Source organism: Peromyscus eremicus, unplaced genomic scaffold, assembly GCF_949786415.1.
Source record: "Peromyscus eremicus unplaced genomic scaffold, PerEre_H2_v1 PerEre#2#unplaced_220, whole genome shotgun sequence".
Classification (NCBI taxonomy): domain Eukaryota; kingdom Metazoa; phylum Chordata; class Mammalia; order Rodentia; family Cricetidae; genus Peromyscus; species Peromyscus eremicus.
The window spans coordinates 115,526-134,574 of NW_026734456.1; the positions used below are offsets into that span (position 1 = coordinate 115,526).

At 37.0% G+C, this 19,049-nt stretch overlaps 1 long non-coding RNA gene across 1 annotated transcript in view; it reads left to right on the top strand.

The window, feature by feature from the left end:
* The window catches only part of LOC131901699 (uncharacterized), a 93,176-nt gene that overhangs the window by 34,423 nt on the left and 39,704 nt on the right, over positions 1-19,049 (top strand). The window contains exon 2 of the long non-coding RNA XR_009376842.1: positions 9,075-9,202. This is a non-coding gene — a long non-coding RNA (uncharacterized LOC131901699). The remainder of the gene's footprint in view (positions 1-9,074; positions 9,203-19,049) is intronic.

Here is a 19,049-nt window from a genome sequence, read left to right on the forward strand (position 1 = left end):
TTATTTCATTTCTTTCAGTTTTCATATATAAATATTATAAAGTTAAGGTTTTCCTGTTCCCTACAGTCTTTTGCATTTCCTGCTTCCCATGAAGTAACTTTTAACACAGGCTCAGTGGATGTGCCCACAGTCCTTTACAAATGCTATTACGTAATTGAATTTTATCTTATATTTAATGTTCTGTGTGTATCTGAATGAAGTCATATGGTCAGGAAAATATATCAGAGATATATGTATTTTTTGAAACTGACAGTCATATCTGAAATAATAAATTGAATCATTATTACAATGACATCCCACTTTATTTATACCTCCTCTTTACCACAATTGGTTCCCCACCCTAGGTGGTAGTTTGAATAAGAATGGTTCCCATAGACTCAAATATTTGAATGCCTGATGATTAGAGGTGGTGCTACTTGAGGAATATTAGGACATGTGGCCTTGTTGGAGTGGATGTGGCCTTGTTGGAGGAAGTGTGTCACTGAGGCTGGGCTTTGGGGTTTCAGAAGCCCAAGCCAGGCCTAGTGACTCTCTCTCTCCTTTCTTCTGCCTGCAGATCCAGATTTAGAATTCTCAGATCCTCTTGCACTATGTCTACCTGCGTTCTGCGATGCTCCCCACCATGACAATATTGGATTAAATCTCTGAAACTGTAAGCAAGCCTCAATTAAGTGCTTTCTTTTATAGAAGTTGTTATGGTCATGGTCTCTCTTCACAATAGAATGTTGACTAAGACGTAGTTACTATCAGGGAGTGGGGTGTGGTTGTGACAGGCTGGAGTATGCTGCTTTTTTGGTAGAATATGGATTTGGGACTTTGGATTTAGAAAACAGTTGAATGCTTTAAGTGGGGCTTAATGGGCCATACAAATAGGAGCACAGAACACAATAGTGCTGAAGGATATTTGAACTGTGAGGGCACAGCTCAAGAAGTTCAGAGGGGAAGAATATTAGTATGTGGCTTAGAGACCTTTCTTGGTGATATTTTGGTGAAGAATGTGGCTGCTTTTTCCTCTTGTCTGAAAAAAAAATCTACCTGATGCTAAACTGAAGAGTTTTAGATTAATGGCATTGACAGAGATTTCAGGACAGGTTACTATTGAGTATAACATGTAGTTATTAGTAGTGACTCTTATGTGGATCTATAATGAAAAGGAGAAGGCTGAGCAAGGGAAAATACACAATGTACAGTTTGAGAAGAAAAGGCACACTGGGAAGTGTAAGTAAGCCCAGTGTTTAAGGATATAAAAAGTTTAAAGAAAAGCTTGATGTTAAAATGGAATAAATGGCCGGGCGGTGGTGGCGCACGCCTTTAATCCCAGCACTCGGGAGGCAGAGCCAGGTGGATCTCTGTGAGTTCGAGGCCAGCCTGGGCTACCAAGTGAGTTCCAGGAAAAGGCGCAAAGCTGCACAGAGAAACCCTGTCTCGAAAAACCAAAAAAAAAAAAAAATGGAATAAATGGAGTGGTAAATTCAGGTCAAAAGATGACCCAGCTAAGTTTCCAACTTGTGAAAAGGAATTTAAAAAAAGCTTAGGGTTGAGTGTGGTGGTACATGCCTTTAATCCCAGCACTCAGGAGTCAAAGGCAGGAGGATGTTCAAGTTTGAGGTCTGCCTGGTCTACAGAGCAAGTTCCAGGTCAGCCAAGCTTAGGAGCTTAGGCAGTGAAGGAAACCACCAAAAACAGAAAGCTGTTGAAAATGTATTTGAATGAAGGGACCATGTTCCATCCTCAGCAAGCAGAAGAACTTGGCAGGTTCAGCCACATGGTTCTGGCTTCAGAGGCAAGGATATAAGAAAGGGGTTGTGGAATCTCCCTCTGCATCTAAGGAAAGCTGCTCAGGCCAGGTATATGTCAAGGATATCCCTTTATGGAGGCCAAGAAATACCTTTGCATAAAGCTGTGAAGGTGAAGACTGCATTGCTTTGGAGACCCAAGATGTTGGAGATGCCAGAGTTGGGGATTACCTGCCAAGGAGAGCTGCTGATAGGGAATAGAACCAGCCCAAGAGAGATAAGTGTGTTGCTGAAACTACCAAGTTCTGCTACTTACTATGCCTAGAACATGGCCCCCTCTCTTCAACTACATCTTCACTAACTTTCTATTTTCAGTGGTTTCCTTCACTGTCTAATCTTAACTGTCCTGAAACTAGATCTCCAGACCAGACTTGCCTTAAACTCAGAAGTCTTTCAATTACATCTTCACTAGTTTTTGTTTGTTTGTTTGTTTTAAGGTTATATTCTTGCCTAAGCTTGGCTGTTATGGAACTTGTTCTGTAGACCAGGCTGGGCTGAAACTCAGAGATCTGCCAGCCAATCTCTCTCTGGAGTGCTGAGATTACAGTGGTGTACCACCACACCTGGCTCTATCCTTTTCTTTAATTCCTTTTCACAAGTTGGAAACTTGGTTGGGTGGGATCTTGCCCTGAGGTCATCACTCTCTTTATTCAATTTCTTAATCTGTTTATCTCCTTGAAGACAGGATTTAGCTCCATTCCAGTTCCTGGTGCTCCTTTTCTCCTCAAATTTTATGTTTCATAATTTACCCTGCTCAGCTTGCTCCTTTCTATTTTAAATCTTCAGCAGAGTTACCACCAATAACCACAAGACAAAGTCTATACTAGGCTGTTCTGAGATTCCTCTGACAACAAAATTAATCCAAAACTTTTCACTTTAGCCTCAGACTCTTTTTGACAAGGGCAAAGGGCAGCCACATTCTTCACCAAAATATCACAAGACCGGGCTCTAGGCCACATTACTAACATTCTTTTCCTCTGAAACCTTTTTATCCATGCACCCACTGTTAACATTTAGACATTACCTGGCCCATCCCTGGGGGATCCAGCAGAATGCACTTGCTGACCTAGGCAAATACTTAGACATCCCTGGTCCTACAGCCAGATGTCATTATGTAGTAATTGTGCTGTGTGAATGCCTATTCTCTATGCACAGGAACAAAATCCCCTTTAAGAAAAACAAAACAAAACAAAACAAAACAAAACCCTCCCTTTCTCTCTCTCTCTCTCTCTCTCTCTCTCTCTCTCTCTCTCCCTTCCTCTCTCTTCCCAGGAGGTCACAGGCACATCCTGTCTTCTTTATCCTTCTTTTTCTCTCCTCAGACTTTGCCTGTTTTCTCTTTCTTCCACCCTTCTCTTCCCCGCTTAATAAAACTTCCCACATGAGTGCTGCCTGAATGGTGTGCCCCTACATCTCCCTGTGTCTCCCACCCTCTGTGACTGCCACCTGCTGTGGTTGCATGGCATGTTGTGTCTCTTTCTCACCCCTCAGCTCCAACCCACGAAGGTCTCCTACCTGCCATTCTACAAAACCTGTGCTTCAGATCACACTCTGCATCACTGTCTTCCATATTCTTACTAGGATGGACTATTAAGCAGTATTTAAAGCGTTCAACTGCTTTTCTTTTTGTTTTTTGTCTTTTTTTTAATTCAAAATTTTTTTTCATTTTACATACTAACCAGAGTTCCCCCTCCCTCTCCTCTTCCCATGCCCCCATCACCCCCATTCACTCCTCAGAGAGGGTAAGGCTTCCCATAGGAAGTCAATAAAGTTTGGCATATCAAGTTGAGGCAGGACCAAGCCACTACCCCCTGCATCAAGGCTGAACCAGGTATCCCTCCACAGGGAATGGTCTCCAAAAAGCTAGTCAGTAGGACCAGGATTTATTCCTAGTGCATGAACTGGCTTTTTGGAGCTTAACTGCTTTTTTTTGTTTTGTTTTGTTTTGTTTTTCAAGACAGGGTTTCTTTGTGTAGCTTTGTGCCTTGCCTGGAACTTGCTTTGTAGACCAGGCTGGCCTTGAACTCACAGAGATCCACCTAGCTCTGCCTCCCAAGTGCTGGGATTAAAGGCATGCCCGCAGCTCAACTGCTTTTTTAATTCACAGTTCTAAGGTCCATATTCCTTCAAACAAAAGCATGGTCAGCCCTATCATGGCAATACTCCAGTCCCTGGTACCAACTTCTGTCTTAGTTAGGGTTTCTGTTGCTGTGAAGAGACACCATGACCACAGCAACTCTTATAAAGGAAAAAAATACTTAATGGGTGGCTTACATTTTCAGAGGTTTAGTCCATTATCATCATGGTGCGACATGGTGATGTGCAAGCAGACATGGTAATAGAAAAGTAGCGGAGAGTCCTATGTCTTGATATGCAGGCAACAGGAAGTGATCTGAGAAACTTGGTGTTGTTTGACCATATATGAGACCTCAAAACCCACCTCCACAGTGACACACTTCTTTCAAAAAGACTACTACTCCAACAAGACCACACCTCCTCCAACAAAGTCACACCTTCTAATAGTGCCATTCTCTTATGGGGTCATTTTCTTTCAAACCACCACAAAGGTATTCCAAGAAAATAGACCCAAGAAACAAGCTAGTATAGCCATTTTAATATCTGGCAAATTAGACTTCAGATTAAAACTAGTCAGAACAGATAAGGAAGGACATTTCATACTTATCATAGGAAAAACCAACAAAAATTGGAATTCTTAACATCAATGCACCAAGTACAAGGCATCCAAGTTCATAAAACAAACACTACTACAGCTTAAATCACATATTGACCCTCACACCATGATAATGGATGATTTCAATACCCTGCTCTCACCAGCAGACAGGTCATCAAGACAAAATCTAAACAGTGAAATGCTGGAGCTAACGGATGCCATAAACCAAAAAGACCTAACAGATATTTACAAAAAATTTCACCCAAACACAAACAAATAAACCTTTTTGGCACCTCGTGGAACTTTCTCCAAGATTGACCATATATTTGGATATAAAGAAAGTCTCAATAAATACAAGGAAATTGAAATAAAATCATGCATTCTATCTGACCACCACAGGGTAACAATGGACATCAGCAACAGAAACCACAGAGTAAAGGTGGACATCATCAACAACAGGAACAACAGAAAGTTTACCAACACATGAAAACTGAACAATTCACTACTGAATTAAAAATGGGTAAAGACAGATATTACTAAAGAAATAAAAAAACTTTTCAGGATTTATTGAAAATAAAAACACAATATATGCAAACTTAAGAGCTATAATGTAGGTGATACTAAGAGGCAAGTTCCTAGCACTAAGTGCCTACATTAAAAACAAAATGGAAAGATCTCATATTAGCAACTTAATGGAATACCTGGAAAGTCCAGAACAAAAGAAGAAATCATACCCAAAGGAGGAGGCAGCAATAAAGAATCAAACTTAGAACTGAAATCAATATAATTGAAACAAGCAAACAAAAATGCAAAGAATCAATGAAACAAAGAGTTGATTCTTTGAGAAAATAAATAAGATTGGCAAATCCTCCTCCAAATTAATGAAAATGCAGAGAGAGAAAACAGAAATTAACAAAGCTTAACAGAGTCAGAAATGAAAATGGATACCAAGGAAATCCAGAGAATCATAAGGATGTACTTTAATAACTTATATCCTACCAAATTGGAAAATCTAAAATATGAACAATTTTCTCAATACATACCACCAACCAAAGTTAAATAAAGTTCAAACAAGCAACTTAAATAGACTCATATCTCCTAGTGGAATATGGACAATAATTAAAAGTAGTATAAACAAACAAACAAACAAACAAAAACCAAGGCCAGATAGTATTAACACAGAATTCTACTGGACAGTCAAAAAAGAATCAATTTCAAATACTCCTCAAATTATTACACAAAAAAAGAAACAGAAGGAACATTGCCCCACCCTTTTTACAAGGCTACAGCAACCCTGACACCCAGATCACAGAAAGACCTAAATAAAGGAATTACAGACCATTTTCCCTTATGAACATAGATGCTATAATTCTCAATAAAATACTTGCAAACTGAAGCCAACACATGAACAAGATCATTTGCCATGATCAAGTAGGCTTCATCCCAGAGATGCAGAAAAGATTCAGCATATCTAATAGATACATGTAATTTAATATACAGACTGAATGACATAAACCACATGATCATCTCATTAGATACAGAAAAGCCCTTTGACAAAATGCAATTCCCCTTCATGATAAGTCCTGGAGAGATTGGGGTACAGGCAATATAACTCAACACAATAAAGGATATTTAAAGTGAGTTCATTGCCAACACCAACTTAAATGACAGAAACTCAAAGAATTCGCACTAAAACAATGAACAAAATAAGGTTTTCCACTAGCTCCATGCCTATTCAATACAGTCTTTGGCTAGAGTGATAAGACAAGAGATAGAGATCAAGGGCATTCAAATAGGAAGGGAAGAAGTCAAAGTATCTTTATTTGCAGATGATATGATAGTGTACATAAGTAACCCTAAAAATTCTACCAGGGAACTCTTACAGTTGAAAAACACTTTAAGTAAAGTGGCTGGATACCAAATTAACTAAAAAAAGGTCAGTAGCCCTCCTATATACAAATGACAAATGGTCTGAGAAAGAAATCATGGAGACAATCACTTTCACAATAGTCTCAAATAACAAAATATCTTGGGGTAACTCTAAGCAAATAAGTGAAAGACTTGTATGAAAAAAAAACTTAAAGAAATTAAAGACAGAAATTTAAGCAGATATTAGAAGATGGAAGTATATCCTATGCTCATGGATTGGTAAGATTAATAGAGTAAAAATGGCCATTACTCAAAAAAATCTATAGATTTAATGCAATCCTTATCAAAATTCCAGTATAATTCTTCAACAATCTCAAAAGGAAATTTTCAGTTTCTTATGGAAGACAAAAAAAAAAAAAAAAAAAGCCAAAACAATGCTGAACAGTAAAAGAACTGCTGGAGGTATCACCATCCCTGATTTCAAATTTTATTTTAGGGCTATAGTAATAAAAACAGCATGAGGTTGGCACAAGAAATAGACACATAGAACAATGAGATCTAATTGAAATTAAAAAAAAATGCATACACCTAAGGATACCTGATTTTGGATAAAGAAGGCAGAATTACACTCTTGAAGAAAGATATCATCTTTGGGAAAAGGTGCTGGTCAAACTAGACAGATGCATGTAGAAGGATACAAATAGATCCATATCTATCACCCTGTACAAAATTCAACTCCAAATGGTTCAAAGATTTCAACCTAAGGCCAGATACACTGAATCTGATAGAAGATAAAGTGGGGGAATGGTCTTTAAATTTACTGGCACAGGTAAAGACTTTCTAAACAGAACACTGCTAACATAGACACTAAGATCAACAATTAATTAACAGTAGCTCATGAAACGGAAAAGCTTCTCAACATCAATGTCTTAGGGTTTATATTGATGTGATGAAACACCCTGACCAATAAACAAGTTGGGGAGGAAAGGATTTATACAGCTTACGCTTTAGCATTGCTGTTCATCACTGAAGGAATCAGGATAGGGACTCAAACATGGCAGGGTCCTGGAGGCAAGAGCTGATGAAGTGGTCATGAAGGCATGCTGTTTACTGGCTTGTTTCCCATGGCTTGCTCAGCCCACCTTCTTATAGAACACAGGACCACCCACCCAGGGATGGCACCACCCACCATAGGCTGGGCCCTACCCCATTGATTACTAATTGAGAAAATGCCTTAGAGCTGGATCTCAGGGAGGGATTTTCTCAACTAAGTTTCCTTCCTCTCTGATGACTGTAGCTTGTGTCAAGTTGACAGAAAAAACTAGCCAGTGCATTCAAAGGAAACCGTAACTCAGATAAAGCAACAGACTACAGAATGGGAAAAGATTTTTTATAATCTACACATCTGATGGAAGGCTAATAAACTAAACATATAAAGAACTAAAAACCCCCAACACAAATAAACAAATTTAAAATAGAGTAGATCTGTCCAGAGAGCTCTCAAAAGAGAAAACACAAATGGCTGAAAATTTTTTTAAATAGTCTACAATGTTATCTATCAGGGAAACGCAAATCAAAACTACTTTGAGTTTTCATCTTATATTAGTCAGAATGGCACAAGTCAGTAAAACAAATGACAGCTTATGCTGGAGAGGATGTGGATTAAAGGGAACACTCATCAGCAGCTAGTGGGAATGCCAAATTGTATAGCCACTATGGAAATCTGTGTGGTGGGTCCTCAGGAAGCTGAGAACAGATCCATCTCAAGAATCATTCTTGGACATATACCCAAAGGTTACTTCATCCTACTACAGGGACACTTGTTAAACTTTATTCGTTGCTGCTATATTCATAATAGCCAGAACTGGAAACAATTTAGATGCCCATCAATAGATAAAGGAAATGTGGTACATTTCTGCAATGAAATATTGCTCATCATTAAAAAATCATGAATTTGCAGGTAAATAGAGTTGGAAAAATTCATTTTGATTGCAGGAACCCAGATCCAAAAAGACAAATATGGCATGTACTCACTTATATGTGGATGTTAGGTATTAAGTAATTAATAAGTTAGCTACCACAGATGTTAGAGATTAAGAGACTTGAGGAAGTGATGTACCTTCCTTGGAAGGGGACATAGAATAGTTATGGATGCAGGGGGATGGAACAAAAAGAATCAAATAGGGAGGGAGAGTAAAGAAGGAAGCAATGGGGAATTTGGGGAGGGACAGATAAAATTAAGGGCCATTTGAGGGAGTCATATTGAAACCCAATACAGTAGAAATTTTCTTCAATATATACATATATAGAGATGACCTAAATGCAATCTCCAAATAATAGGGGAGGCAGAGCCTCAATTGCACATTTCTTTTCACCTAATGAAGCTTCCACTGCTGGGAATGGGTTACATATGATCAGGTTTTTGGCCAAAGAGATCCCAGGGGGATTCTCAAACAAATGAGGTCGTTTCCAAAGCTATTGGTTGCTCTCCACAAATTGATGTTAAGGCTCTGTTGCTGAAAACAAACCTCAACAACTTACTGAACATGGAGAAGTTGAGCTGGTGTTTATCTAGAGCAATGATTCTCAACCTTCCTAATGCTGACACTTTAATACAGTTCCTCATGTTGTGGTGACACCCCCCAATCACAAAATTATGTTCATTGCTACTTCATAACTGTAATTTTAGTGCTGCTGTGAATTGCTATAAAAACACCTGTGTTTTCTGATGGTCTTAGGTGACTCCTGAGAAAGGGTCATTCATCCCCCAAAGGTGTTGAGAACCACTGTCCCAGCCTAGAGCCTTCATCTCTATTGACGAATTTCACAGTACTGGAAGATATGTCTATGCTATCAAAGGAGAAAGGTAAGCATCAACCTATATACAAACCCTTGGATCAACAATAATGTCCTGCCTGCAATATATGATGGCAAAATAGTGGTACAAAGCTTGTGGGAGAAACCAACCACTACCTGGTTTGAATTAAGGCCCACTCTGTGATATGGAACCTGTGCTTGACCCTTCCTGGGTGGCCAAGAACCTGAAATTAGACAAGCCAAACCTAGGGATAAACCAAATACTACTGCTCTGCTAAAGGAACATAGCAACAAAATGATTCCTAATGACATTCTGATGTGCTTACAGATTAGTAACTTGCTCAGCCATCTTTAGAGAAGCTTCTTCCTGCAGGAGTTGGGAACAAATATAAAGACCCACAGACAGACAATGTATAGAGAGTGAGAGACCTTGGAACAGTCAATCCTAAATAGCGTATCTCCATCAAATCCTTCCCTTAGGGCTCGGGGAACTATGCAGAAGAGGAGTTGGAAAGAATACAAGAGTCAGAGAGGATAGAGACAGACCTTCTAAACACAGAATGGCTGAGGAGCATGTGAACTCAGACAGACTGTGGCAGCGTGCACAAGGCCTGCACAGGTCGACACCAGATAGGATCCTAGAGCTGAGAGAAGAGGACACATGCCGCCACCCCTAACCCAGAAGTTATCTCCAGTTGACAATTACTTAAAAATGAAAAAAATAGTTTTCCTCAATAGAATCTCCCTGGGGAAACAAGGGTAGGCTCCATGTCCAGCAGTAGACGATCAACACAAAATAAATTCAGTGCCATCTTTGGGGTTTCTTAGTTTCATAGTGTTGTGTAAGGGCTTTTTTTTTTAACCTTTTAGTTCCTTTGTGTATATATTTTGGCCTCCATTTTTGTGTTGTTATGGGATTCCTATGTGTTCTGAACTTGTGTGACCCTATATCTATATGTAATTCTTTTGCTTTTTCTTTGGCCTCTTTTTGTTTGTTTGTTTGTTTGTTTTGTCCTGTTCTGATTTGCTTGTTTTGTTTTATCTTATTTTATTTCCTTATTATTATTAGATGCATGTTTGTTCCCAAAGAGGAGACAGAAGGGGTATGGATCCAAGTGGAAGGAGAGGTGGGGGGAACTGAGAGGATCTGGTGGTGGGGGAAGAAACTGTAATTAGAATAGATTGTATGATAAACATCTATTTTCCATAAAAGAAAAAAATAAATATGAAATTAGTCAACTTTAATTGAAAAATTGGCCTATACGTTCAAAAATTTGAAGAGCACTGAATTGAGATATTCTCAAAAAAATACATTCTTACAATTTAATAAAACTGCAAAACTAAAATGTAACTTGAAATCAGCCAAAGGTTTTCTTCATTATATATAACAGACCTTCAACAAAATTAACTATTTTTTTATTTTTAATATTTTATTAACATTTTGATAATTTCATACAATGTATTTTGACCACATTCACTGCCAACTCTTTCCTCTACTGCCTTCCTGATCCACCCTCACCTTCTTATTTTCCCAACTTCTTTTTTAAAAATAACCCATTGACCTCAATTTGTGTTGCTCATATAGTCCTTGATGTGGGACTATCCCCTGGAGCATGATCAACCTACCAGTAGTCACCCAATTATAGAATAGTGAATGACACCATCCTCAGAAATAAGTGTTATTGATGATGTAAACATGGACATCGTAGAGAAACTAGAAAGTCTATGATGTCTCCTTGATACCAGCATCTTTTAGAACAAGTGAAGATTTAAAATATCTTATCTAAGAACAATTAACGCAAAGAAACTCTAATAAGACAACAGGTAAACTTAGAGTAAACAAGACTAAGATCAATTTTTTTTTAACTTCTTGAAGAGCATGAAACAATTGGTGCTACCAAGGAAAAGACATCCTTGTCTATTTCACTTTTCTTTGGAAAGCCTTTTGAATACATTTATAACCTGTAATAACCTAAAGATTACTTTTCAAATATATCAAAGAATGAAAGAGAAGCTTAGTAGCATCATGTTTTCTATAAGTCATAATCCATATTCCTATTTGATTGCTATTAAATATATATCACAATCCAAATGACTATATGCATAAACATAAGTATTTAGTACTTTTCATTTATTATTTAGGGTAAGTATGTATTCATGTTACTAAGAAATTATCACAATGTTCAAAAATGTTAAGTTTTAATGAAATTAATGTGGCATATTTTATTTAATCATAGTTTTTCTGTTTTAATTTTTTAATATTCTAAGTTTTCAGTTTTGTATTACTACACATTTTTGCATGCATAATTAAGTTTTTTAAATAAATTCCTTTTCAAAGTTATCCTTCTTTCCAATAAAAATAATAAGAAGCACTTAAGAGGAAATTAAGTAAATACAGTTAAGAAATTGAAATGTTTTGAAATCCTGTTCCCTCATTTATTATGAGCCCAAATGAAACATATTTGACATAATTTAGAATTTTTCCTAAGCTTATGAAATGGAGATATGCATATTGAATAGTTTAAAAGTTCCCATCTCTGAGCCAGAGGTAATGACATTTATAACCCTGGCCATCAGGAACTAGAGATAGTAAGATTTTGAGTTGTAGATCAGTGTTAGAGCACTTGCCTAGTGTTCAAGGCCCTGGATTTGATCTCCAGCATCACAAAAAAAGTGAAGGAAAAATAAAATAAAAAAGTTATTTATCTGCATGCTAAGGTATTCATAAGCTGCATACCAAGTGTGAACCGGAGTTACGGTGACAGCAATCATGAATGTGATGATGATGGTGATGGTGATGGGGCAATGGTGAGAAGGAAGATAAAATTTGACGTTATCAAACTTCCCATTTTTAAATTGGTGAAGTCTAGTCTAAAGCTATATTTACGACCACAATTCTACTGGAGAAAGGAGTGGATTCTGGTCATTTTGACTAGAAGTTGTGTAATAGAAAGTTTACATGTGCTGGGAGGAAGGCCATTTCAATATCAAGAAACATAAGCACTTTATGAAGTACATTCAACAAATGCCCAGGCAGAATGCTACACTGATATTTCTCTGCAGTGTGTTCTGCTTACCTGTCTGTAAAGGCAAAGAAGATTTATTTCTACATGGAGATTATCCTCAATAGATAAAATACGTAAATTCTGAATGCTTTCTGTTGTCAAATGACCTGATGCCTAACCCAGTACAATCAGTGGCTGAGCCCCATGTCCTTCTATCTTCTCTCTGAAAGCCTCAGGCATTTTCCATTCATTACTCTGAAACACTTATCTAGTATCTGCTTCTACCAATACAGCTGGGCAAAAGCTGCAGTTAACTTTCTGCAGAGCATAAGCAACCACTACACATAACAAGACCAGAGTTAATGGTCTAAAAGGAAGTTGGCAACTTAATGTGATTAATTCAAATGAGTTTAATATATGGATATCGTTCCATAATCAATATCTCATGTTTTATTGAGAATGTTTTCAAAACAGCTTTAATCATGTGATACAATATGCACAACATCACTTATGTATCATGAACCAAGTGTGCACTAAGAGTCAGGAGGTTTTTATGTACTTCTATCTTCACATTAAATCACTCTATAACCTTTGGAAAGCATAGTTTACTCTTTCTTTATTATTTTCTTTATTAATTTGTTTAGTCTTGAGACAAGGTCTCATTGCAACTCAGGCTGTTCTTGCCTGTGTTGTGATCCTCTATCATTCTGCCTCAGCCCCCAGGATCATGGGATTCCAGATGTGAGCCATCACATCCAACTTCCTTTACTTATTGATGAAATGCATTGTGTGAGTTCTAATTTCATTCTGATTTTAGAAATTAAATAATGTATTTATCAATAGTTATGATAGACACTAATTTGATTTTGTAGATACTATATTTTATTTGTGGAGGAGGAAAGTGAGTCAATAGCATGTGGCCATTTCAGGTCACATAGAGAATTAATTATCACAATAGAATTTGAGTTTGACTTTTGCACTAATTTTGCCTTAAAGAACAATCATTATTCTGACAGTAATTTTTTCCAATTTATAAAGAAAAGATTAAAAATAAATATATAATGTGCAAATTAAATATTCACCATCTAGAATCTAGGTGGTGAACATTAAAAAAAATAAGTGGTGATGGTGTTGTGGAGGGCAAAGGATACATACAAAATTACTTTACTGACTCATTGAGAGAACTGTATGTCCATTTGATCCCCTGGACATAAAATGAAGAATTAGGAGGAATACAAGATGGTTCTAGGTTTGTTGGGAGACTACATCAGTGGCAGTCTGGGAGATAAAGACGTGCCTACTGAACATAGGATAATGGGTGAAAATAATTGGTTTGGGAATATTAGCCCCAAAAATGTAAAAGGAAAGAAAGAGAGAAGAAGTGGGAGCAAGAAGAGTCAGACCACATGAAAAATCCTTAGAAATATTCTAGTTCATAACGTCAAAGTCACAGTGAACCAGAGAACGTAACTGTGACAGTGAGCACCAGTAAAGAAATAGTGAAAGATGAAAAATTCCTCCTTGGAGGAATGACTGTTAGTGAAGTAAAAAAATAATGAAGAAAACCAGCTTTATAAAAGCCAGGGAGGAAAGGAATTTCAAGGACAAAGAATGTTACACAGAAATTGAATGGGGTATTCCGTTTGGATCTGAAAACTTGGGAACACTGGTGTCTTCAATGAGAAGAATTTTTGTGGATTTTAGGCATATAAGTCAAAACAAAAAATTGGAAAAGCGATAAGCAGTCACAGAAAATGGACAGTTGCAATGTCTGATAAATCCATGAGCTTTCCAGTGCTGGGACAATGACCTTCCAGTGACATTAGTGTTGATAAACCAATCACAATCGTAATGCTGTCTCTACCATGAGCTTTCTTCAAGCTATATTGACTACATTCAATATTTGTGAAGCATTTTATTAACCATAAATTTAATATTGTGGCTTACAGATAAGAAAAGACTGATTTAGCAGTTGCTCCAAATACTGGCCCATGTGCCCTAGCCAATTTTGAACGTCAGTGACAGATCTACAGATACAGTGAACTAGTATATTGGAGTAACATTTCCCACCATAGAACAAGTTTGTGTTGATCACTCAGCTCATTGATGTTACTGAAGACTTTTGGAATTGATTCTTCTGTAGAATAGAATGCCTCATTAGCCACTGACACATCATAATTGCCATATACTCTACTTAAATCTAATTCTAGTTAAGGATGTCTCAGTGATGTAATAACCCTGTCAGTCAAACTGCCACAATTTCTTATGTGTGGGATGTTCTCTTGAAAATGTTAAGCAATTACTGAATGCAAGTGTTCGGACACCATGCTTACTAGGAAGCTCAGTGCTTAACAGGAAAAGACGTTTTGCTTAATAACTCTTCCTTTTTCTCGTGTCCATTGTCAGTGAGGAATTAACGTGGTATAAAAGTTAAGCACTGGATTTCAATATTAGCAGGGCATCAAGTATAGGGAATCCTTGTTACTGACTGGCTTTACAAAGTCAGATAGCTCCTAGAAACTCTGCATATTTATATTTCTCCTTGGTTAAATGAGGAGCTCCAAGACCCTGAGAGACTTTCCCAGTCTAGTGTGCTTTGGCATCGCTCAGTGCTCTCTCATCTCACTGCTTCTAAAGCTGAGACATTGTCTACACTGGGATTCTCAACCCCAGCCAAGTTGTGTGTCCTCTCTGATCTGCAAGAATTGACCTTGTACTCCCATTTACGGTATCCCTTGGACTCGATATGTTTAAAGATAAGTGATAATTGAGCAATTTCTCTAACAGCTTTTATATGGGAAACTGTGAGCAAAATGTACAAAACAGAATGTGTCAAGGGAACTCTTGAGTATAACTTCAAATAAGGTGGCACAACTGTCAACAAGCTGGCAACTGCACCTGCAGACATTCGGGCTTGAAATACCGTGGGGAAGAAAAAGCTACTTTCCCAAAGTTAGAGTGTACTAGGAGTCCTAAAGGCAGAAGCACCTCCCTTCAGGCTTTGCAAATGGCAAAAGCATCATCCTCAAGCCAGGGAAAATTTCCTCAAGAAAGTGGTGCTTTAAACAAAGGACCATCAGCTAAGTGGTGTCTCTTCTAATGCCATTCAGGGCCTCTCCTTTAAAACCTGGAACTTCACAAAGAGAAGGCCATCTCTGTTCTCCTAAAAGAATTCATTCTTTTAGGAAGGTTAAAGCAGGATATATTAACTAGGTTCTTTTTCATTTACCTCAACTTGGGAGAACACATGTAGGGTTGATTTACTGTCTCAAAAAGACATTTATACTGCATCAGTTTTTGTAGCATTTCATGAGGTACAGACTTTTCTAAGGTAGCTCACTTTATAAAATGATACCTGCTGTCAGTCATGATCTCAGCTTCTGCCCCTTTGCCCATTTACTAATATCATTTGTATGCAGAGCTATGCTTATACTTGAATTTCTAAATTTCTCCTAATTTTCCAAACTTCATCATGTTCTGGCTTCCTCCTACATTTCCCAATTGAACATCTTGCCACCCTCTCTTTTTGTATTACAATACACTTAGCCTCTTCACATTTCACCCAGTGTTTTAACCAAAGTGTACATCAGAAAAATGAAGATATCTCACTCCTGTGCTGCCAGGTATTACCACCTTACTTCAGAACCATGATTTCAGAAACTGGTGATGATAATACACTTTTATGTTCAAAACCCCAGCTTATCTGGCAGTTATTGGTTTCTTTTAGTAATGATCCCTAACAGATACATATAATTACTGATTTTATTAGAGTTACATAATTCTCTGATTTCTAAGTGGAAGCCAGAGGAATTTCCCTTATTTTTTTAGACTTTTAAAATTAATATAGTACAGTGATTTAAGGGCTTGCAATTCTAGATTCAATAAATACTTATGGACCAGACTTCAATTGTGTTGAAATCATTCTGCTATATATGCCCATCTTCATCTTCCCATAGACCTGTTCCTAATCAGTCAATCAAATAGTCCTAGCCTTTAGTTTCTAGATAAAGCATAGTTCAGTTTTTAAAAATTGTCTAAAACTAACTAATGAATTTGCAATAGAAAACCAGATTTCTTGGGTTCCTTTTTTTTATCACTTGTGTTTCTCTGGTAAATTTCAGGATCAAGACTGCAGACTAGAAATCATTATAATGTCACTATTAGATCATTATTAGATCACTGTTAGTTCATTATTAGGTCACTATTAGGCCATTATTAGGTCACTGTTAGTTCATTACTAAGTCACTATTAGGTTATTATTGGGAAATTATTGCTTTGTTTCTTTCATTGAATCACTTTAAATTCTCCATAATAAAATAGCTGCTTTTCTTTGCTGTTTCCTTGTGCACTTTTGAGGATACTTCTCCTAGTCAGTTTTAGAGTACACATTTACATTCTGGACACTCTTACTAACCAAACTCTTGATTCTGAAAGTCTTAATTCAAAATATAGCATTTAATCAAATGTGTACTTTTAGCACTGATGTTTCTTCCTGAATGGAGCTAGCCCTTAAGCTATTGCCTGAACAGTTATAGTACCTTTGCATCAAAACATATTAAAGAACTTTTAAGGAAAAAGGGGAAAGGGACTTTCTGTAAATTTTATTTCATGTATATTTATCCTTCCAAATACTACTACTAAAAGCAAGCAATGGGTGGCAATTTTCATGCAAAAGTTATGTGCTTGTATCCAGTTAACCATTGATTCTATTCTGTGAATTATACAACTGAAAACAATATAAACAAATGAATATATATATTTTTTTTTCAAAAAATTCAACTATATACTCTATAGATTTCTAGAATAAAGTTGATGAAGGGTCTGAAATCTGTCTGTCTTTGAAGACAATAATTAATTGAAAGCCCAGGTTTAGCCAACCATTGGTATATTCTTAATACTTTCCTATAGTGACTTAGACAAAAACATTAATTCAGTCTTACTACCAACTACTTTATACTACTTAATGCAACTTTTGGAGAATGGCCATATATGGTCCTAATGATTATCCAATTTTCTTTCTGCTTTAATATGTTTAAAAACTCCTAAACTTGGCTTTGGAATTTATTGGCAAGGCACTCAACAGGCCTTTGTGGTTGGTTTTTCTACCTGATTCTGTGGACTTTGCACCTTTGGACAAACACATTTTTTAAAATCAGTTTTGAAAGCTATGCCATTTAAGATGAAACCCATACCTGATGCAACACTTCTTGGATTACCAGGAACCAGAAACTAGAGAGCCCAGAGAAACTACTGGTCAAAAACAAAACAATAAAAAGGCTCCTAATTATATTCTGCTATGCTCGTAGATCAAAACCTTATCCAGGCCTTATTCAGACATCCTTACTCAGACATCATCAGAAGAGCTTCCTCCTGAAGCAGATGGAAACAAGTACAGAGACCCACAGCCAGACCTTAGGCTGATTCCATGAATGGCTTGGCTATAGTGAACATTAACACAGGCATGACAATATGTATCTAATATTCATTTATTTTTTATATGTAACAGAAATATTATAGATAGTTGGATCTTGTAGTAGTTCTATTTTTAGATTTTATGAGAAACTTCAATATTGATTTCTGTTCTGAATGAAGTAGTTTAGATTCCTAGCAATAATACCAGTGTTTCCTTTTTCACACTACCATCAACAATATAGGAGGAATCAAAAATCATTGGTGATTGATATCTCTCATCATAACATTATCAATTACCCAATAAAAAGACACAGACTAACAGAATGGAAACAAAAGTGGGATCCACTTTTCTGATGCATCTAAGTAACATGCCTTAACACCAAAGGTATATAATATCTTAGGGTAAAGAGTTGGAAAAAAAAAAGATATTCCAAGCAAATAGACCTAAGAAGCAAGCTGCTGTGGACATTTCAATATCTGATAAAATATATTTCAAACCAAAACAAGTCAGAAGAGAAAGGAAAGGACACTACATATTCATCAAAGGAAAAAAATCTATCGAAAGGACATTTCAACTCTTAACATCTATGCCCCAAATACAAGGCCACCAAAGCTTGTAAAAGAAACACCACTCTGGCTTAAATCACATATTTACCCTCACATACTGTGATTGGGAGACTTCAGTACCCTACTCTCACCAATAGATAGGTCATCAAGATAATAAGTAAACAGAGAAATGGAGGAGCTAAATGAAATAATGAACCAAATGGACTGAATATATATTTATAGGTTTCACTGAAGCATGAAAGAATATACCTTTTTCTCTATGCCTCATGGAGCCTTCTCCAAAATTTTGACCACATACTCAGACATAAAGCAAGTCTCAAAAGATAAAATAAAATCAAAATAATTTCCTATATTCTGTCTGAGACCACAAATAAAGATGGATACCAAAACAAAAAGCTTACAAACTCATGAATACCGAACAAGTCTCTATGGTGGGATAATGCTTTTGTACACTCGTTTAATAAAACACTGATTGTCCAGGCAGGAAGTATAGGCAGGATAAGCAGACAAGGAGAATTCTGGGAAGAGGAAGACTGAGTCAGGAGATGCCACCCCTCCGTCCAGGGAGCAGCATGTAATGACACACAGGTAAAGCCACAGAACATGTGGCGACATTTAGATTAACAGAAATGGGCTGAGTTTAAGTGTGAGAGCTAGTCAATTGTAGATCTGAGCTAATGGCCAAGTAGTTTTACTTAATATAAGCTTTTGAGTGATTATTTTATAAATGGGCCACGGGACTGTGGGGGATTGGAGGGACCCAGAGAAAACTTCCAACTACAAGTCTCTATTGAATGAAAACTAGGTCAAGACATAAATTAAGAAAGAAATAAAAGACCTTTAGTATTTAATGATACTGAATATGCAACAAACTCAAACTTATGGGACACAGTGAAGGCTGTTATACAAGAC